This window comes from Sus scrofa, chromosome 14 (assembly GCF_054392235.1).
Source record: "Sus scrofa isolate SSC_HxYL_T2T_F1_AM1 chromosome 14, Sscrofa_HxYL_maternal_Yorkshire_Landrace_v2.0, whole genome shotgun sequence".
NCBI classification, from domain to species: domain Eukaryota; kingdom Metazoa; phylum Chordata; class Mammalia; order Artiodactyla; family Suidae; genus Sus; species Sus scrofa.
Window position 1 is genome coordinate 77,992,514 of NC_139396.1, and position 22,518 is coordinate 78,015,031.

Consider the following 22,518-nt stretch of genomic DNA (forward strand, 5'->3'; position numbering starts at 1 on the left):
TTTTTTAGGGTGGCACCTGCAGTGCTTGGAGGTTTCCAGGCTAGGGGTCGAATCAGAGCTACAGCTGCTGGCCTACGCCACAGCCACAGCAACACAGAATCTGAGCCATGTCTGCAACCCACACCACAGATCAGGGCAATGCCGGATCCTTAACCCACTGAGCAAGGTCAGGGATCAAACCCATAACCTCATGGATGCTAGTCGGGTTCGTTAGCCGCTCAGCCACGATGGGAACTCCTGGTTTTATTTTAGATTTTTGGGTTTATTTCTTTAGATGCATAGTATTTATATTTAAACTGAAACAAAATCTTGGAGACCACAGTATATTCTAGGTGGTCTATACATATTTAAGAAAATATCACAAGTGAAACTGATAGATAAATAACTTAAACCAAAGCCCTAGAGATTAGTTTGCCTTTAAAAATATTTAAAATAAGTATATGAATTGAAGGGTGAAGAACATCTATCACTGAAAAATAACACTTATTTAAAATATATTGTGGGAGTTCCTGTTGTGGCTCAGTGGTTAACGAATCCGACTAGGAACCATGAGGTTGCGGGTTCGATTCCCGCCCTTGCTTAGTGGGTTAAGGATCCGGCATTGCCCTGAGCTGTGGTGTAGGTTGCAGTCGGATCCAGCCATTGCTATGGCTCTGGCGTAGGCTGGTGGCTACAACTCCGATTCGACCCCTAGCCTGGGAACCTCCATATGCCGCGGGAGTGGCCCAAGAAAAGACAAAAAAATAAAAAATAAAAATATATTGTGGCTATCTTTTCTTTCTCCTGCAAGGCATCTTTAATGTAGAACAAACTGTAGTAATAATAATAGTAAAAAAAAAATCATAGCCAGTATTTATTGAATACTTTATGTGTTATGTCTTCTAAGCACAGATATTTTATTTACTCTTCATGCCAACACTATGAGATACTTTTATAATTCTTATTTATAGGCAAGGAATATGAGGCTGAGAGAAAATAGTAAAACATGGATTTGAACTTAGTCCAAGTCCAGAATTTGTCTTCTTAACAGCTGCACCACATATTAGTTGCTAGATTGAGTGAAAAAGCACAGGGAAGAATCCTATTATGGATTTCTTTTATGGAGGAGCTGGAGTGGAATAATGGAGGAGGAGATGGACAGTGTTTCAGCCATTCATTTGGATATGTAAGAACAGGACTAAAGGAGTTTGCTTGTGGTGCAGCAGGTTAAGGATCCCATGTTATCACTGCTTAGAAGCTTGAGTAGCTGCTGTGGAGGGGGTTTGATCCCTGACCTGGGAACTTCCATATACCTTAAAAAAATGAAAATAGGAGTTACCGTCATGGCGCAGCAGAAATGAATCCCACCAGGAACCATGAGGTTATGGGTTCGATCGATCCCTGGCCTAGCTCAGTGGGTTAAGGATCTGGCGTTGCCATGAGCTTTGGTGTAGGTCCCAGATGCGGCTCAGATCTGACATTGCTGTGGCTCTGGCATAGGCCGGTGGCAACAGTTCCGATTAGACCCCTAACCTGGGAACCTCCATATGCTAAGGGTGTGTGCCTAAAAAGACAAAAGATGAAAGACAAAAAAAAAAAAAAAGAAAGAAAGAAAACAAAAAAGCAGGACTAAATATTTAAATTCCTTCTTAGATAGTAAAAAGATGCTTAATAAGGCCCACAGACTTTTTTTGCTCCTGGATGCTTTATATCAGACATTTAAAAACTATTAGGGGCTCTGAAGACTTTCTGTTGGTCCTAAAAGAAGCCTTAGAATCCTTTGCAAAGTAATTAGGCAGCTACCACCCGTGGATGAGAATTATGAATTCAAACTGGTACAGACCAGCCTCCTCCCATGGATCTCTTGACTCATAATCCAGTGTTTCTTTCCATTATGTCCCAGCAAACTGCTCTCCTTCTAAACCAGCACCAGGATTCAAATCCCCTCTAATGGCCAAGGTTGAATAGTGATCATCAAGAAGTGTTATTATTATTTTTTTTTGTATAAGTAAATTACTCCTTGATGTATTGTTGTTGTGTTAATTTTTGACAAGGCTGAACTCTCAGCATTTGTTGTTATTAGCGTATTAAACCTTTAGGTAATTTTAAAAACACAGCTTATCCCCTAGAAAAACACTGAAAGTTTCTTATGTATATGAGTTTGGATTAGGTTGGGACTTTAAGATGGCTCTAGAAAATACATGAGAGACTTAAAAGACTGCAGTTTTTAATGAATGAAATGCCTATTTGTATGGATTGAAGCCAGCTTTTATGGCAAGCATTACAATGTGGTTTAGTTCCCCATCTCCATGCCCCTCCAGTTATAACTTAAATTGTCCCAATTGCATATTAGTTCTGATTAAGTGTTAATGAAACAGACATAGGGTCTAATTAAGTACAATGAAGATCTCAAATAAAATGAAGCAGTGTATTATCTAAGTACCAATCTGCTAAGGAAATAATTTGACCAGTCTAGTGGATAGGCACAGTAACTTTTTCTAATGCAGGTAGTAATATGTTTAATGTGATGTGGTTATTGGTTTTTAAATTAATATAAATGTATTATTTGAAACATAAAGATTTTTTTTGGCCATGCTTATGTCATGCAAAAGTTCCCAGGCCAGGAATCAATCAAAACCCTGCCACAGCAGTGACCTGAGCCACAGCAGTGACAACTCCAGATCCTTAACCCACTGAGCCACTAAGGAACTCCTATAGTTTTTTTAATTTTGGGAAAATTCAATGATATTCAATCTGGGGACTCAAAGTAGTAAAAACACATGATTAGGATGAATACATTGGAGGGTAACAAACATGCTAGTGATTCACAGCTTTAAAACTTCATTATGGAAGTTTTTAAACATAAAGTTCAGTGAATTTTCACATACCTATCACCAAGCTTTAGCAGTTGTCCACATTTTGCCATTCTTGTTTTGTTTCATTCTGCTGCTCCTTCATCTCCCCCAACATGTAGCATTTTGAAGCAAATTCCAAATATCCTTTCACTGATATCTTTATCTAAAACGTAAGCACAATGCTGTTGTCACAACTAATAATAATGTCTCAGGCATGTTTTTTACAATTGGATTATTTTACATTAGGGTCCAAATATCATTTTGCAATTCAAAGATTATGTCTCTTAGGCCCAGGTTTTTAGGGCCACACCCGCAGCATATGTAGGTTTTCAGGCTAGGGGTCCAGTCGGAGCTGTTGCTGCTGGCCTATGCCAGAGCCACAGCAACGCCAGATCCGAGCCTTATCTGCGACCTACACCACAGGTCATGGCAGCGCCAGATCCTTAACCCACTGAGTGAGGCCAGGATTCGTTTCTGCTGGGCCACAATGGGAACTCCTGGTTTTTGTGGGTTTTTTTTTGGCTGTGCACAGGCCAGAGAGTGAACCCACACCATAACAACCCCAAGCCATAGCAGTGACAATACCAGGTCCTTAACCTGATAGGCCACCTGGAAATTCGAGACTCAGCCTCTTACACCGAAGTTCACAGCAACATTGGATCCTTAACCCACTGAGCGAGGCTAGGCATTGAACCTGTAACCTCATGGATACTAGTCAGATTCGTTTCCGCTGAGCCATGACAGGAACTCCATCTTTTTAGTTTTGTTTAACCCCTGCATTTCCTGTAAACTGGTAGTTCTAGAGGTTTTTTAAGTGAGCATAACTCATAGGAGGTACTACATTTTTTTTCCTGCTACATCTTATCAGGAGGCACAAATGTTAGGTTGATTCACTTTTAGTATTGCTACAACTGGTCAGTGGTTTTAGGTGTTTTCAGCCTTACTTATCTATTATGAAGTTTTTATCAGCTTTTAGCAGATGCTAACGATTGCTGCCTGACCCATTATGTAAGGATTGCGGAATGATTTTGTAATTACATTACCCCTATAACATTTATTAGTTGAAATTCTGTATACTTAGTGCCTCTGCAAAATGCAGGATAAATGATTAATTATTTTCCCCCTCATTTTGCTGGTTTTTAGAATAATGGATTGGTGCTCTGGGAACCTCTTAAAATGAAGTTTTAAAACTTCATTTAAAACCCATGAAATCTTTTTGCTTTTATTTTAGGTTTTTAGTATCATGGATTTTTATGTATTCTTTGTGTTTTAATCCCTTGTGGTTGCTGTTTTGGTATTTCAGTATGTCTCATTTTTGACCATTTGGAGTCCCTTCAAATGGATTCCTGTGTTCTTTTGAATAGGATTCCATTAGTTTTTGATAACTTCCTTACTTTCTGAGAAGGCGCAAGAAACCTCAGGTTCATCTTGTATATTTCTTGCCCCAGACCTGGAATCAGGTATTTCTTTAAGGAGCCCTGGTTTCCTCAAGTAGGAAATGGTTTTAATCACAATCAGGTGTTAAGGGTATTAGTTAACCACTGGTTTTGTTATTGCTTCTAGGATTTTTTTAGTGTTTAGACCCAGGAAATAAAGTTTTTTCCTTTTTTTCCGCTTGTTAATTTTTGTTCTTTTTTTTTTTTAGGGCCGCACCCATGGCATGTGGAAGTTCCTAGGCTAGGGGTTGAATCAGAACTTCACCTTCCAGCCTGCACTACAGCCACGCAACAAGGGATCCAAGCCGCATCTGCCACCTACACTGTAGCTTTTGGCAGTGCTTGATCCTTAATCCACTGAGCCAGGCCAGGGATTGAACCTGTGTCCTCATGAATACTGATCAGGTTCTTAACCCACTGAGCCACAATAGGAACTCCTTGCTTGTTAGTTTTTAAAGAGAAAAGTAAACGATAACTTTATATTATTTCCAGTTCCTATGAAAATGTAGTTTTATTTTATAGTTGTATATTTTAAATTTTATGCCAAAGATCTTTTTTGTTAAAAATGTTCCTGACAATATTAGCATATATTACTTATATATACTTTGAAATAATACCAGTCTTATTAGTCATAATAAGACTAATTAATGCAATTTAAGATTCTTTTGTGTTTCTTTTTGTTCTTAGGCTATATTCCACTAGGGATACAAGAACAGAATACTTACTTTAATTTGGCTCGAAATAATTGTTCCTATGTGCTCATCCTACCAACTTGATAAACAGGTCATTTACTTCAGTTTACTTTTTTCTTTTTTTTTTTTTTTTTTTTTGTCTTTTTTCTTTTTAGGGCTGTGCCCGCGGCATATGGAGGTTCCAAGGCTAGGGGTCTAATCGGAGCTGTAGCCACCGGCTTACACCAGAGCCACAGCAACTCGGGATCCGAGCTGCGTCTGCGACCTACACCACAGCTCATGGCAACGCCAGATTCTTAATCCACTGAGCAAGACCAGGGATCGAAGGCACAACCTCATGGTTCCTAGTCGGATTCGTTAACCACTGAGCCACGACGGGAACTCCACTTCAGTTTACTTTTCATTTTTAGAGATTACTCTGCTTTTTCCTTTTTAATTTTTTGATGTAAAATATTTACATTTTTTTAAAAAGCTGGGTGTATTTTTAAAAGATGCCATTGGTTATCAAATCGTTATTCTCCCTATATTCTATCACTAACTAAAGAAATGAAGTGTTATTTTATCAGATGTTTTAAAACTTAATTATACTTTTATGAGTTTTTAAGGTTAAAATTTAAAGGTCCAGGAGTTCTTGTTGTGGCTTACCAGGTTAAGAACTTGACATAGCTTCCATAAGGATGAGGGTTCGAACCTGGGCCTTGCTCAGGTAAGGATCTGGCTCGGATCCAGTGTGACTATGGCTATGGTGTAGGCTGGCAGCTGCAGCTCTCATTTGAGGCCTAGCCCGGGAACTTCCATATGCTGCAGGTGAGGCTGTAAAAAGAAAAAAAAATTAAAAGTCCAGTATAAATTTTCCAAGTCACTGGATGGTTGCTAGATGGCAGTAAATAGTTCTTATATATATACTGCTTTTAAGAATTTCAGGAGATCCTGTCATTGCGCAGTGGTTAATGAATCCAACTAGGAACCATGAGGTTGAGGGTTCGATCCCTGACCTTGCTCAGTGGGTTAAGGATCCGGTGTTGCCGTGAGCTGTGGTGCAGTTCTCAGACACGGCTCGGATCCCGCGTTGCTGTGGCTCTGGCGTAGGCAGGGAGCTACGGCTCCAATTCGACCCCTAGCCTGGGAATCTCCATATGCTGCGGGAGCGGCCCAAGAAATGGCAAAAAGACAAAAAAAAAAGAAAAAAGAAAAAAAAGAATTCCAGGCATTTTACTGTATTTTGAAAATATTACATGTCATCATAAGGCAGATGGATTGCTTAAAAGTTGTGATTGTGGTATCTGCAGATAATCAATAATTACCCCCTCCATCAGTTAAATGACTATTTAAAGATGTTCTGCAGGCTGATGTATTGAAATTATGACATAAAGTCAAACTTCCAGATTATGTGGCTCAAATATTGCCAGACTAGCACTTTTCTAGTGGAGAAAAAAGCAGTAATCTTTTCCTAAAAGTTTTTTGAATGTGTGGTTTTGCTTAATGCCTAGATACCATTGAAATAGATATTAAAAATAAGCTCTTGAGTAGATAGAGGGGTTACTGGACTTTGTTTTTCTTTTCCTCCCATCTTTCCTCTTGTTTGTTTTTTCAGTGTATGTGCTTTTTAGAATATTCTACGTGGTGACTTAGCTAAGTTTGGGTAATGGTTTGCTTATGCTTACATTTGTACTATTTAGATAAGTAGGATGTTTTACCTCATGAATTACTGAATTGGCTTGTTTTATTTTTTTTTAAATCAGTTCTTACTGGTTTAATGTAAGGGTATAGGTGATGGTCTTTTTCTCTTCTCTTTAAAACAGCTTTATTAAGGTAGGCACATTGATTGCTAATGCTTCTTAGGAAAGATCTGGAAGGACCTATATCAAGTTGATTTTCTTTAGAGGGTGGGAGTATAGAAACTGTTTATACTTGGTGCTGTTATGATACTTGATTTTTTATTAGCATGTACTGTTTTATTAACTTAATATATAACTTTTCCACTTTTAAAAATTTATTAGTCATTAATTATTCAAATGTAGAAAAGTCTAAGGGAGGAAAAGTGGAAACCCTCTGTTATTGCATATATATTTTTGGCCTTGACTCTGATATTTAATTTTGTGATGTTGTTTCTTAGTTACTGTACTTAGATACTGAGGCTAACATACCTATGTCATAGTGTTCATAGTGTTTTTATGAGATTAAATAGGATAATACTACTAAAGCATAATGCTTGGCATGTGGTGAGTGATTTAAGTGGAGTGGGAACGCTGGTTTTTGTAGATCCTAGGTTTGCTACCCTGTAGGTTTGAAGAGAGGGTAGTATAGCTATATAGCTATGAGGAAGTGTATTGTTGTCTCTTAAAAGGGCTTTGTCTTCATTGGAGCTTACAGCCTTCCCTGGGAGCTTTCTTCCTGTTTAGTTCAGCTTCAACTTTTCTTCCCTATAAGTATATTCCCAAGAACTCATTTCCATTTTGTGAGCCTGGCAGAGACTTTGGGGTGACTTTGTACCTGTTTTGTTACTGTTACCTGCAAATAGGTATATTAATTTATCTTGCTCAGTAAAAATTTAAAAAGTCAACATTTCAACTTTTATCTATATCCTTAGTGAATCTACTTCTTCAATCTGGGTCATGTGATTTTTAAAAAGGATCTTTTGTGTGTTTCTTCCAGATGTCCTATATCCAGGCTATAGATATAACCTGAAAAATTTGGAATTTTCCAAGAGCCCTTATTGATATATAAATCAACAGCATTGGAAATGAATGTTTGAAACTGGAACTGTTCCCAGAATATTCAGGATGCAAGGTTTCTGTAGGCATATGCAACACTTCACAAAAGCAGACTCTTGGGGACAATCAGGATGATTGCAGAATTATATCACATATAATATGTAATGAAATGCAGAAGCATACAACTTATATTAGGATATATCCGTGTTGTTGAAGTCCAGATATCAGTTTTTTAATTTAGTTTTTCAAATAGTTAAAACACTTATGTGGCTGAAAAATTTTTAAAAATGCATAAAGTAAGTAAAAAAAACCTTTCATCCCAACTTTCCCCTTCATTTTTTGAATTTCTCCTTTCTGCACAGATAGCCACTGTGTCTTGTGTATCAGTCCAATGTTACTTATGCATAGGAAAGCAAACACAAATTTGCCTTCTTATTCCTCTCTATTTTACCATCAATTTTTATTTTATTTTATTTTTGACCATGCCCATGGCATGCAGAAGTTCTGGGGCCAGGGATTGAACCTGCCCCACAGCAGCAACCCCCAGCCACAGCAGTGACAACACTGGATCCTTAACCCCCTGAGCCACCAGGGAACTCCTACCTTCCATTTTTTAAGTATGCATACTATTCTATACTTCTCAATTTTGTTACTTAGCACATCTGGGAGATGTTTCTATACCAGTGCATAGAGAATGCTCTCATTTCTGTGTTCTTTTAACAATTTTATTAAAAAAAAAAAGGGGGGGAGTTCCCATCATGGTGCAGCAGAAACAAACCCGACTAGGATCCATGAGGTTACAGGTTCAATCCCTGGCCTGGCTCAATGGGTTAAGGATCCGATGTTGCCGTGAGCTGTGGTGTAGGTCACAGACACGGCTTGGATCTGGCATTGCTGTGGCTGTGGCATAGGCCAGCAGCTGCAGCTTCGGTTCAACTCCTAGCCTGGGTGTGGCACTAAAAGAGCAAAAAAAAAAAAAAATTAATGTATAATTTTTACACCAAAAATTAAACCATTTTGGAATTCCTGTTGTGGTGCGGTGGTTAACGAATCTGACTAGGAACCATGAGGTTGCGGGTTTGATCCCTGCCCTTGCTCAGTGGGTTAAGGATCTGGCATTGCCGTGAGCTGTGGTGTGGTCGCAGACACGACGACATGGGTCCTGCATTGCTGTGGCTGTGGTGTAGGCCGGCAGCTACAGCTTGATTAGACCCCTAGCCTGGGAACCTCCATATGCCACAGGAGTGGCCCTAGAAAAGGCAAAAAAAAGACCAAATAAATAAATAAATAAATAAACCATTTTAAGTGTAAAAGCTAGTATTTTAAAATAAATGTATAGGGTTGTGCATTCATCACCACAATCCAATTTTAGAACATTTGTGTCTCTCCTAAAAAGTTACCTCCTGCCCATCTGCTGTCAGTGCTCGCTCTCATCTCTAGCCCCAAGCAAACCTGGATCTCCTCATTTGTTTTTACAGTCCTGTGCTAGTTGTTTTTATGGATGTAATGTCATTTATTTAACCACTCCCCCCCTTTTTTGGATGTTTTTGACTTTTTGATTTTATAAACAGTTCTGAGATGAGGTAACTTTGTACATATATTATTTCATGCCTTTGCAAGAGTATCCATAGGATAAGTTTCCAAGAGTAGGGTTACTAGTTTAAAGGGCATATAACTTTTTTTCTCAATGAATTTTATTACATTTATAGTTGTACAGTCATCATTACCAAATTTTATAGCATTTCCATCCAAAACCCTCAGTGCATCCCCCCCAGCCCCAAACCTATCTCCTTTGGAAACTGTAAGTTTTTCAAAGTCTGTGAGTCAGTATCTGTTTTGCAGAGAAGTTCATTGTGTCCTTTTTTTAGATTCTACATATGAGAGATGGCATTTGATTTTGGTGTCATTGACTGACTTCACTTAGCATGATAATTTCTAGGTCAATCTGTGTTGCTGCAAATGACGTCATTTCTTTCCTTTTAGTGCCTGGAGTAATCCATTGTGAATATGTACCACATCTTCTTGATCCACTTGTCTTTCGATGGGCATTTAGGTTGTTTCCATGCCTTGGCTATTGTATATAGTGCTGCAATGAACACTGGAGTACATAAGTCTTTTTGAGTCATGGTTTTCTCTGGATAGATGCCCAGGAGTGGGATTGCTGGATCAAATGGTAATTCTCTTTTTAGTTTTCTGAGGAATCTCCGTACTGTTTTCCATGGTGGTTGTACCAAATTACATTCCCACCAACAATGTAGTAGGTTTCCCTTTTCTCCACACCCTCTCCAGCATTTATTGTTTTAAAAGGTATATAATTTAAAAACTTCTTTATTATAGTTGATTTACAGTGTTATGCCAATTGAATTTTTGATTTTGATAATTATTGCCCGTTTCTCCCCATATAGGTTATACACATTTACATTTCTCCCTAGCAGCATGATTACTTGTTTTTCCAAAACTTACCAGCCAAGTATGTTACCAGATTTCTGAACTTCTGCCAGTATGCTAGTGGAAAATAGTATCTCGGAGTAGTTTTATTTGCATTTCTCTTATGAATGAGTTTGGACATCTTTTTATATGTTTGAGACACTTGTATTTCTTTTTATGTCAACTACCTCTTATTAGAATATGTCGAATTTTTCTGTTGAGCAATTGGTCTTTTTTTTAATTATTAATTTCTGGGTGTTCTTTATATATGGGAGATTGGCTCTTTGTAGTGATAGGGATTATAAATAATCCTTTTAGAGTTTGTCATTTGTGTTTTAATTTGCTTGCTTTGTGTAGTTTTTGTTTTATTTGCCATATAGAGGTTATTTTGTTTCTGTTTTTTTATGGTTGCACCACTGGTATATGGAAGTTTCTGGACCAGGGCTTGGATCTGAGCTGCAGCTATGGCAGTGATTGATCCTTTAATTCACTCTGGTGGGCTGGGGATTGAACCCACAAATCTGCAGCAACCTGAACCACTATATTTGGATGCTTAACCCATTGTGCCACAGCAGGAACTGTCTTCTAGAGTTTTTTAATTGCGAAATTTATCAATATTTCCACTTATAGCTTCTGAACTTTGAGTTAATTTACTATTTAAAGTGACGCCTATATTGACTATACTTCCAAGGTCATTAACTCTCATCGCTTTGAATTAAGTTAGAGATTTAGCCAGATCTACTAACTTGCGTCTATGACAAATACCTTTGAACATGTGTTAATCTCATGTATATACAAATATATTTGTTGGATAAATTTTGATGTATATTCCCAGGGCTGTGGATATATGTATTTTTTAAACTTTTGACAGTTATCATCATACTGAATACATGTTTTTTTCTAAGACCATTAAGGTATTGCATTGCTAATAACTGGTAAAGAAATTGTGCTTTGTGTTCAAGATGCCAGATTGTTAAACTCCTCCAGTACAAGAAAAACTGTGGTCAAAAATAGAATACTTTGCTGTAAATAAAAATCTTTGGAAATTCCCGTTGTGTTTCAGCAGGTTATGAGCCCAACTAGTATCCGTTGAGGATGCGGATTCAATCCTTGGCTTTGTCATTGAGCTATGGTGTAGGTCACAGATGTGGCTGTGATCCTGCATTGCTGTGGCTGTGCTGTAGGCTGGCATCTGTAGCCCTGATTCGACCCCTAGCCTGAGAACTTCCATATGCCACAGGTGTGGCTGTAAGAAAAAAGAATCTTTTTTCATTATGTATTGGTTTTCAAGGCACCAAATAATATTTTAGAAATGCTTGAAAATTTTGCATTCTCTCTTAAAATTAAAAAAGTGTCTGTTCTGTGTTTTCCTTCTTGACATCTGCCCTAGAGCAGCTCTTGTACACATGCACAAGAAAGCATGGATAATGTTTATTGCAGCCTGTTTGTGCTAGTGAAAAACTGGATACCATTTAATATCATTAGTAGAGGAGAAGTTAAACCATGGTAAATTCCTATAATGGTTATACCAGGAAAGTAATTTGATAGTGTTTACTGAATGGAAAGATCTCTGAAACATATATTTTTTCTTTGTCTTCTGTACTTTTTAGGGCCACACCTGCAGCATATGAAGGTTCCCAGGCTAGGGGTCTAATCAGAGCTGTTGCTGCCAACCTATGTCAGAGCCACAGCAATGCCAGATCTGAACCACGTCTGCGACCTACACCACAGCTCACGGCAACACTGGATCCTTAACCCACTGAGCAAGGCCAGGGATCAAACCTGAAACCTCATGGTTCCTAATCATATTTGTTTCCGGTGTGCCATGACGGGAACTCCTCCAAAACATTTTTTTTCCATGAAAAAGCAAAGCTGAAAGACATGAATTAAATATAGCACCAATTATGAAAAATAAATCCACAGAATACTATGTATGGCTATATATACATGTATGTAAGTGGAGAAATCTGGAAAAAAATCTGAAAGGACGTATCCCAAAATGATAAAAATGATTACCAAAGGTAAGAAGTTGGGATTGGGTATGGTAATTTGAATTTTACCTTAGTGTTTTTTTATTTATACAAAGATAAGATATTCATAAATTGTGTAACCTTAAAAGCTAGTTTTACACATAACATTGATAGTAAAATAAGTTATTTTGTACCTAGATACCTGTAGATGGAAGGGTAGTCTAAGTAGGTGACAGTAGTTTTGTTGATGAGGAATGAGAGATGAGAAGATGAAGAGAGACATCATGTACTTACACATACTTCGGTATTTATTTTCATAAAGCAAATTAATTCATGTATTAATGTGTATGATGAAAAACGAAATTCTTTGGAACCAAGAATTCATTATGAGACTGATATCATTTTGTCAGGCTTATTTAATGGTTCTTAATGAAGATACTAGATACTAATTGAATCACCAGGTAAAAGTTTTACTAATTTGCTAGTAAATAGGCATTAGTTCACTTGATATGATGTGTGTTCATCACTTTAGGGCTAGTATAAGAATAAAAATCAGTAGCCCTTTTCCCATATACTATCATGAATGCTAGTCTTTTCTAAAACATGCAAGATAGTAAACAGAGCTGTTCTTCTCTTCCCCTATATTCTCATCTGGAATTTTCTCTCCTTCTCCCCTTTGCTTCTACAACCTCTGCTACAATCTGAATACCTCTCTTGTTCAGTTTTCTTAGTTTCCTGGTCCAGGATCAGATCTCTTCTTAGGAAATGGACATCAGCAGTGAGAGAAAAAAATAAAAAATTCTTCATTTCTTGTTCAGTTCGTCATTGCATATAAAGATGTTTGCAGTCAGTCCTTCTCTTTCTTTCTCTACCTTATATCTTGTTCTAGAATATGGCAAGAGATTTCTGTTTTTCTGACTCGGCTTTGTATTCTTGGAGTCCATTTTCCACATGGCAGGCATAGTGATCTAAGACATATATATGATTACGTCACTCCTCTGTAAAAAATTTGTAATGGTTCTCCTCTTGCTATCAGGCTATGCTTCTCCCTTAGCTATGCATCGTGATAGGCTCATTAATGATTCTAGCCTCTTGTAGTGCCACCTTTCCCCTTACATTCCAGTTCTCCAGACTATATTTCTCATTTCAGGTTGTTATGTGTCTTGACTCTTTTTCCTCTCTTACCTTCTTTCTATTGTTCTTTCCCTACCTAGTGGTAAGAGGAGTGAAGAAATATGGAACAGAGCAAAAGAAAGAGGAAACTGAGGAAGAATGGAAGGAAAGTTTGCTGCTGGGTTCTTAGTATTCTATGCCTAATTCTTTTTTATCCCCCCATCACAATCCAAGGATAAAAGAATTTATTATTATCACAAAGAATGGACATTTGCTATTTCAGTTGCAGGTTTCTGCGCAAGTTATATGGTTTTTAGTTCAAGAACTAAAATGGTCGGGTTTATGGGTCATTGGGTAAAAAACCCAACTAGTAACCATGAGGCTGCGGGTTTGATGCTTAGCTTCACTCGGTAAGTTAAGGATCCAGTGTTGCAAAGAGCTGTGGCAATAGATTGCAGATGTGGCTTGGATCCAGTGTTGCTGTGGCTGTGGCAAGCAGCCTATGCCATAGCCACAGCTCCCATTCAAGCCCGGGAACTTCCATATACTGCAGATGCAGCCCTAAAAAAAAAGGTGAAACAAAACAAACAAAACCTAAAAAGGTCATATATATGCTGAAGTATTTAGGGGAAAGTGTACCAATGTCTGCCATTTACTTTTTTTTTTTTTTTGTCTTTTTGTCTTTTTGTCTTTTGAGGGCTGGCCCCATGGCATATGGAGGAGACCAGGCTAGGGGTCTAATCAGAGTTGTTGCTGCCGGCCTATGCCACAGCCACAGCAATGCCAGATCCGAGCAGCGTCTGCGACCTACACCACAACTCACAGCAACGCTGGATCCTTAACCCACTGAGCGAGGCCAGGGATTGAACCTGCAACCTCATGGTTCCCAGTAGGATTCATTTCCGCTGAGCCAGGACGGGAACTCCTGCCATTTACTTTAAATTCCCTGTCTGATAATTCTAGCATCTGCCGAAGCTGAGTCTGGTTCTGATACATGGCGTCTTTCCTCAAAGCTTGTTAGTATGCCTTGTAGTTTTTTTGTTGAAGGCTAGACATGATGTATAGGTGAAAGGAACTTTAATATGAGGGCTTATGTTTATTGCCTGGGAGTTAGGCCATGTTTACTGTTTGTCATAGCTGTAGATGTCAGAGGCTAAAATTTCCTTGGTGTCCTTGTTTTTGTCTTCAGGTTTTCCTAGAGATTTCTTTTTTCTCTCTCTCTTTTTTGGGGCCATGACTGCAGCATGTGGAAATTTCTGGGCCAGGGATTGAACCTGTACCATAGCAGCGACCTGAGCTGCTGCAATGAGGTTTCTTTCTTTCTGTCTGTCTGTCTGTCTGTCTTTTTGTGTTTTCTTGAGCCACTCCCACAGCATATGGAGGTTCCCAGGCTAGGGGTCCAACTGGAGCAGTAGCCGCTGGCCTACACCACAGCCACAGCAACTCGGGATCTGAGCCACGTGTCTGCGACCTACACCACAGCTCATGGCAACGCCAGATCCTTAACCCACTGAGCAAGGCCAGGGATGGAACCTGCCACCTCATGGTTCCTAGTCGGATTCGTTAACCACTGCGCCACGACGGGAACTCCAAGGTTTCTTAAATATGGTCTGATATATGCAGTTCTTTCATTTATAATTCCCTGTTATTGTGCAAGAGTTCTTTGGGTATGATGTAAAGGTGTGGGGGAGGGGAAAGCATTCTGTAGTCCTATGATTACGTCTTATTCCTTCAGTGAGCTGGTGTCCCTGGGCTGTGACCTTAGTAGGTGCTTCTCCTTTATAGATGAGACAGGAAAGTTTGTGGAGGCTGGAGTTGGGTATTTTACTTCCCCCAAGTCAGTGAGGCTCTGGTAAAGCCCCACCAGTTTAGGCTCTGGTAAGAGTTTCTCTTGAGGGCAAGCCTTGTTAGGAAAACAGAATGCTCTGAACATTTTTCACAATGTTGAAAAAATTCCCTCTCCCAGTCAGAGCATGAGGGAGATTTTCCTCTGATCTTTTGTGTGAGAACCTGTCTTCTTATTTCATGAGTGTGTGAAAGTATGGGGGCTCCCTTAACACTGAGCCTCCTTGGAGTTTTGAACTCTTAAGCTGTCCACATGGAGCCTCCAGCAGTTCATCACCTACACGTTACTTGCTCCAGCAGAAGCTTCTACTCCTGTACTACTGTTTTTCTGAAAAATTGTCATTTCCTGTATTTTCTTGTTCATCTCCAATTTTAGGGGGAGTGGTTTGTTCTGTAACTTTAGCTCTCTAATGGATTTAAGAAGGATTGTTGATAATTCGGTTTGTTTTTTTCTTGTTGTGGGAATGGGAGTGATGACTTCTCCTTACAGCCTAGATGGGAAACTCTCTCCTGCCATTTACTTGAAATCTAAATGGTTCTCAGATAGATAGAGGGGTGGTGGAAAAATATGCCATGAAGTAAGTAGAATAAAACATTGATGATAGAATCTGTCTGCTCTAACCAGCAGAACATAAGAATACAGAGACAGTGTTTGGAAAACTCAGAAAAAGCTTTATATTAGCAAAACTTTGGCAAATGAATAGGAATGTTCAGATGGAAACTAGGAGTAGGGATGCTCCAGGGACAGATAGTACTTTGGCTAGAGGTCCCCTGGGCTGGAAGAAAAGTGGTGAAAGCCTAGCAGCACTGGAGCACAGAGTCTATTCCTAATTCTTACCTCTGAAAATGTTTTTAGAATTCCATTTTCCAATATCCATACGTCTAGTTTCTTGCTTCAGGGCCAGTACTTAGCATTGGAGCTCTCATTCTTTACTTTGGCCTTAACCCTTGGCCATGTATTTTGGTGGGTTTTTCATTTAAAGAAAAAAGAAAAAGAAAAAAAAAAAAAAAAAAGCTCCAGGGAGAGTATAATACAATATAGTATAAAAGTCTTTTAGACTTTTTTTGAGCTTTTTTTTTTTTTTTTTTTTTTTTTTTTGCTTTTCAGTGCTGTACCCACAGGATAGGTAGGTTCCCAGGCTAGGGGTCTAATCCAAGCTATAGCTGCTGGCCTATACCACAGCCACAGCAACTTGGGATCTGAGCTGAATCTGCGACCTACACCACAGCTTATGGCAACACTAGATCCTTAACCCACTGAGTGAGGCCAGGGATCAAACCCGAAACCTCATGGTTCCTAGTCGGATTTGTTTCTGCTGCGCCATGACGGGAACTCCAAGCATCTATTTTATATAACAAACACTGGAAACACAAATTTCATAAAATAATTTTACCTTATTCATTTTAATCTTCATATTTTCTGATCTTTTCTACTTCAGTTTTTTGAAATGCTAGTCAGGACCCACCAAATTTACATTCACAATCCAATAATAGGTTGTGACTCACAGTTTGAAAACCACATGTGTAAGGGAATCCTGATATATCAGTTAGTACTCTCAGAGTGAGAACTATTATCTTCTGCCAGAATTATCCCCAAGTACGTAGTAATTTTTTATTCTGTTGTAAGTATTGTTTTAAAATTTCAATGTCTGGTCATTTTGTATATAGGAATACAGTTGATTTATCTATATTATGTATCCTGAGATCTTGCTAAAACCACTTATTATTACTTCCAGAAGTTTTTTTGTAGATTGTTATTTTGGCTTCAAAGCTTTCATAGAATTCACCAGTGAAGGTATTTTGGTGAAAGTATTTTGACCTTGTTTTTCTTTGGGAAGATTTGATTTTAAAAAGAGATAGTTTCCATCGTGGCGCAGCAGAAACGAATCCAACTAGAAACCATGAGGTTGTGGGTTCAATCCCTGGCCTTGCTCAGTGGGTTAAGGATCCAGCACTGCCAGGAGCTGTGGTAGAGGTCGCAGATACGGCACAGATCTGGTGTTGCTGTGGCTGTAGTGTAGGCTGGCAGCTGTAGCTCAAATTGGACCCCTGGCCCGGGAACCTCCACATGCCGTGGGTGTGGCCCTAAAAAGCAAAAAAAAAAAGAGAGAGAGATAGAAGTCTGTTCTAGTTATTTCTTATGAGTGTGCTGTTATTTGTGTCTTTCAAGAGATATGTCCATTTTATATAAGTTTTTGGATGTATTAGCATGGAGTTGTTCATAATATGCCCTCATTATCCTTTAAATATTTGTAGACTCTGCAGTGATACCACTTCCTTCATTCCTAATAATGGTAACTTGTAGTTTTTCTCCTTTTCTTCTGGCTAGATTAGCAGTTTTATTGATCTCAACAAAGCAGATTTTGTTTTTATTGATTTTTCCCTATTTTTCTGTTTTCTCTTTCATTGATAATCATGTTAATTTTTATTATTTGCTGTCTTCTATTTATTTCAGGTTTAATTTGCTCTGCTCTTCTTAGTTTAAGGTGAAAGTTGAAGTCATTGATTTGAGAACTTTCTTTTTTAAATATGTGCTTATTGCTATAAATATACACCTAAGTATTGCTTTAGCAACATCCCACACATTCCAACATGTTGTTTTGTTTTTGTTTTTTTGTTTTTGGCCATACCTGCAGCATGTGGGAGTTCCTGGGCCGGGAATCAAACCTGTGCCACAGTTGCAACCTGTGCCACAGCTGTGGCAGTGCCAGATCCTTAACCCAGTGCACCACAGGGGAACTTTACTTACACATTCCAATATATTGTACTTTTGCCACAATGGGAACTCCTCTACTGAATTCTTGAGGGTGGCCCTTTGCCGGGTTCTCTTTCTGTTCAGCCTTCCCCTCCCTGGTAGTCTGTGGTATTAAATCTGGCTGCTTTGGCCTCCCTATTTTATCTTCTTCAGAGGAGTCACATGGCTTTTGCCTTAGTTCCCTCTTATTGTGCCATGGTCTGATCACTCTGAAGGCAGTGAACTGGAGCATTTACAGGGCTCACCTCATTTGTTTTCTGTCTTTTGAGGAATCTCTGTCCTTTTTTGCCTGATGTTCAGTGACTTGAAAATCATTCTTTTTTTTTTTTTTTTTTTTTGTCTTTTTTTTTTTGTTGTTGTTGTTGTTGTTGTTATTGTTGCTATTTCTTGGGCCGCTCCCGCGGCATATGGAGGTTCCCAGGCTAGGGGTTGAATCGGAGCTATAGCCACCAGCCTACGCCAGAGCCACAGCAACGCGGGATCCGAGCCGCGTCTGCAACCTACACCACAGCTCACGGCAACGCCGGATCATTAACCCACTGAGCAAGGGCAGGGATCGAACCCGCAACCTCATGGTTCCTAGTCGGATTCGTTAACCACTGTGCCACGACAGGAACTCCAAAAAAAATTCTTTAAAGAATGATTTTCGGAGTTCCCGTGGTGGCGCAGTGGTTAACGAATCCGACTAGGAACCATGAGGTTGAGGGTTCCATCCCTGACCTTGCTCAATGGGTTAAGGATCCGGTGTTGCCGTGAGCTGTGGTGTAGGTCGCAGACGTGGCTCAGATCCTGAGTTGCTGTGGCTCTGGCGTAGGCTGGTGGCTACAGCTCCAATTTGACCCCTAATCTGGGAACCTCCATATGCCGCAGGAAGCGGCCCTAGAAAAGGCAAGAAGACCAAAAAAAAAAAAAAAAAAAGCCAAAAAAAAAAGAATTTTTTGTTTGTTTGTTTTTTGGGTTTTTTTGTTTGTTTTAGGCTAGATAGTGAGTCTGGTTGCTTGTTACTCTATCTTGGCTGAAAGAGGAGATGTACTGATTTTTTTCATGTGTGAGGTATTTTCTTTTAAAGAAATTATAGGTCAAGATTCTAGGAACACAAATAATGCATCAAAATTTATGCCTAGTGCCTATTGAAGAAATGATCAATTTAGTTCACTATATTCATGGGATTGGGGCTTATGATATTTAAGTTTGTGAATTAGACAAAGGTTATATTGTTGTTAAGAGTTTCATCCCTTGTAAATCACTGTACTTCAATTTAAAAAGAAGTTGCATTCCTTTATCAGTCTACTTACTCCTCTATTTACTTGTACCTTTTGTACCTTCTTTTACACGATCTCATTGAGATTGAAAACATTTTGGTTAGTGTCATAAGTGTTATTTTAGGATTTCATACTGATTATATTATTATTATTTATTTATTTATTTTTTTTAGGGATGCACCTGTGGCATATGGAAATTTCCAGGCTAGGGATCTAATTGGAGCTGCAGCTGTTGGCCTACACCACAGCCACAGCAATGCCAGATCTGGGCCACATCTGTGACCTACACCACAGCTCACTACAATGCTGGATCCTTAACCCACTGAGCAAGGTCAGGGATTGAACCCGTGTCCTCATGGATACTAGTTGGGTTCATTACTGCTGAGCCATGACAGGAACTCCTATTTTTGGGTGATACTTGAATAGTTATATTGCTTGAGGATGCTATAAAACTTAGGTTTTGGGGAACCTTTGAGAAAAGTGAGTCACTTCTATATACCAAGTTGAGGTGAAAATGTGTATCATTTAGAATTAAATTACTTAATATTTAGTTGAATCAATAGGCCATAGACACATTATAGTTTTAGACATGCTTGTCATATAAGTGTAAACAAATGAAAGCCAGTGAAATAAATGTAATAAAATTTATCTACCTGCTCAGTTTATCACATTGCATCTTAAGATGATTTTGTAGTGTACTTGGAGAGCAGGCAGTGTTAGGCCTTATAGAATTAATGGAGATTCATTTAAAATATAGGGTGAGAGTTCCTGCTGGGGCACAGTGGGTTAAGAATCCGATCGCAGTGGCTTGGGTCACTGCAGAGGCACGGGTTCGATTCCCACCCAGTGTAGTGGGTTAAAGGGTCTAGCGTTGCCACAGCCACTGTGTAGGTTGCAGTTGCTTCTTGGATTCAGTCTCTGGCCTGGAAACTTCCATATGCCATGGGTGCAGCCATAAACAAAAATAATAATAATAAAATAAAATATAGGATGAATTTCATTTCCTTAGAGAGAGTTTAAGTTAACCTTTTTTTTTAGAAAGAGAAGTACAGCCTTGGCAAGAAATCTCAGAATTGACAATCTTTAAGTAAATATTAAATACTAATGTTTAATATTTATAACTTTGTAATAAAAACAAACATTTTATTTGGTTTCTGGTATTCTTAAAAACTCATTATAGAAAATATGGATAATCTAGAAAAGTAGACAGGAAAAACATTACCCCTAATTCAGACATTGTAGAGATAACTGCTCTTGATGTTTAGTATATCCTTTTAAGTCTTCACTCATATATATATATATATATATGTATATTTTTAGTATAGTTTATAGTAATAGTTTTTCTTTTAAACCTTTTTTTTTTTTTTTTTTTTTTTTTTTTTTTTTTTTTTGGTCTTTTTGCCTTTTCTAGGGTCACTCCTGTGGCATAGGGAGATTCCCAGGCTATGGGTCTAATCGGAGCTGTAGCCACCGGCCTACACCAGAGCCACAGCAACTCGGGATCTGAGCTGTGTCTGCAACCTACACCACAGCTCACGGCAACACCGGATCCTTAACCCACTGAGCAAGGCCAGGTATTGAACCCGCAACCTCATGGTTCCTAGTCAGATTCATTAACCACTGCACCACGACAGGAACTCCTCTTTTAAACCATTTTTAACATTGGCTCCTAAATGGGTAGATTGGTTTAATTTATATATTAGTTGTGGATAGATTTTTTTGAATGATGATAGGTTGTTACTACCTGATAGGCATCATGGACTGACACTGAGTAGAAATCTGGGCTTGAGCTCTTTTCCTGCCTCTAGTTGTATCCTTAAAACCACTTAAGGTTCTGCCTCTTTTTGCTTTATTATACTAACCAGTGGGTAATAGTACTTTTCCTATTTACCTGCAGAAGTTGTGTTTTTATTTTTTGATAGAAATGTGGTGCTTTGAAAGGTGTGGTGTCAAATGTATTATTTTTGTTTTATTGTTAAATAAGAGAGTTCTTGTTGTGGCTCAGTGGTAACGAACCAACTTGTATCCATGAGGATGCGAGTTTGATTCCTGGCCTTGCTCAGTGGGTTAAGAATCTGGTGTTGTGGTGAGCTGCAGTGTAGTTTGCAGACATGGCTTGGATCTAGCATTGCTGGGGCTGTGATGTAGACTGGTAGCTACAGCTCTGATAAAACCCCTGGCCTGGGGACTCCATATGCCATGGGTATGGCCCTAAAAAGCAAATAAATAAATAAATATTAAATAATATCTATGGTAGTAAATATTTCCATGTCTGCTTAAATCTGATTAACTTCAAAATTTTCTTGTTCTCTTCCTCTCTCCCACTTTAATTAGGTAACCTTTTTGAAAAGTCATGTTGTAGTAGTTTCTTAGACTTTTTTTGGTCTTTTGGAAACACAAACTTTATTGCATATATATATATATCTATGTACATATTATCTCTCAAATTTCTATCTTTAATTGCTGGGGCTTCAGAGACCTACAGAAACACTTTTTTGGTTTCCAAGGTAACTCTGCCTGTGTAGTAGTCTTGTCTTCATCCATTGTTCGCAGCACCTTGGTTTACCAACTGGTGCTTCTAAAATCTGACACAGACATGGATTAATTTTTGCATTGACTAAATTTACATACTATTATCTCAAAATCTACCAAACAGAAGGTTGTCTTTAGTTGATTGTATCCTCTGGAGTAATCTAGAGCAGAATATTACCTACTGTGCATTAGAGGCAACAGTGAGGGGTAAAATCAATGCAGTGCTCAAGTAAGGTCTTGGGTTTACTAGACCATGTAAAAAACTTTGTTGAGCATATGAGTAAGCAAAATCAAGGCTGTAAACATCTTCATATGATGTCATGGTGTTAAGGGAAGACCATTGTTAGGCGCCTTTATGCTTTATGTAGTGATTGTGTTTTTGATGACTTTAATTCCTCCAAATATGCCAGTAAATTCTAGTTATTTCAGTGTTTGCCTTTATTTCATACTAGATCCCTCTTCTCCTGAATCATGGTATGTAATCCTAGGTCAATATTTTGCTCCAAATGGAAAAGTTTTAAGGACCATTTTGTGCCTGAAAATTATTCCATTATTAATAATATTGGTACCTGCTAATACAATTAGTAATATATTACTTTGTCTTCATTCATGTATACTCTGATATAGAGTAGATTTTTGTTAGATATTACCCAGCCTCCTTAAGAGTTCCTGACCACTGAGTTAAATAATAATTCCTGCTCACCTTGAGTTATGCTGTATAGAGCTGCCTTGGTGAGAAGTAGTCTGATGGCAAGAAATCCCTTCAGTCTGAAGCGTATGTGACTTTTTATTTTGGGCTCACATTTGAAATCACTGTTTTTTTTTTTTTGTTTGTTTGTTTTTTGTCTTAACATATAAACTAACAAATAGAAGTTACTCAGGACTCTTTGTTGCTTAGTTTGTAGTGTCAGAGGTCCTCTTTAAGCTGCTTCCCATTA

At 38.5% G+C, this 22,518-nt stretch overlaps 1 protein-coding gene and 1 long non-coding RNA gene across 9 annotated transcripts in view; one reads left to right on the plus strand and one right to left on the minus strand.

Annotated features, from left to right (window-relative positions):
- Nucleotides 1-22,518, plus strand: part of ARID4B (AT-rich interaction domain 4B) — a 159,628-nt gene that overhangs the window by 21,843 nt on the left and 115,267 nt on the right. The gene's annotated exons all lie outside the window — the stretch shown is intronic.
- Nucleotides 1,744-8,657, minus strand: LOC146396796 (uncharacterized). Its single transcript, XR_014827928.1, has 3 exons — nucleotides 6,078-8,657; nucleotides 3,287-5,034; nucleotides 1,744-2,672 (listed from the first exon to the last, which is right to left on the minus strand). It is a non-coding gene; the product is annotated as an uncharacterized LOC146396796 (long non-coding RNA).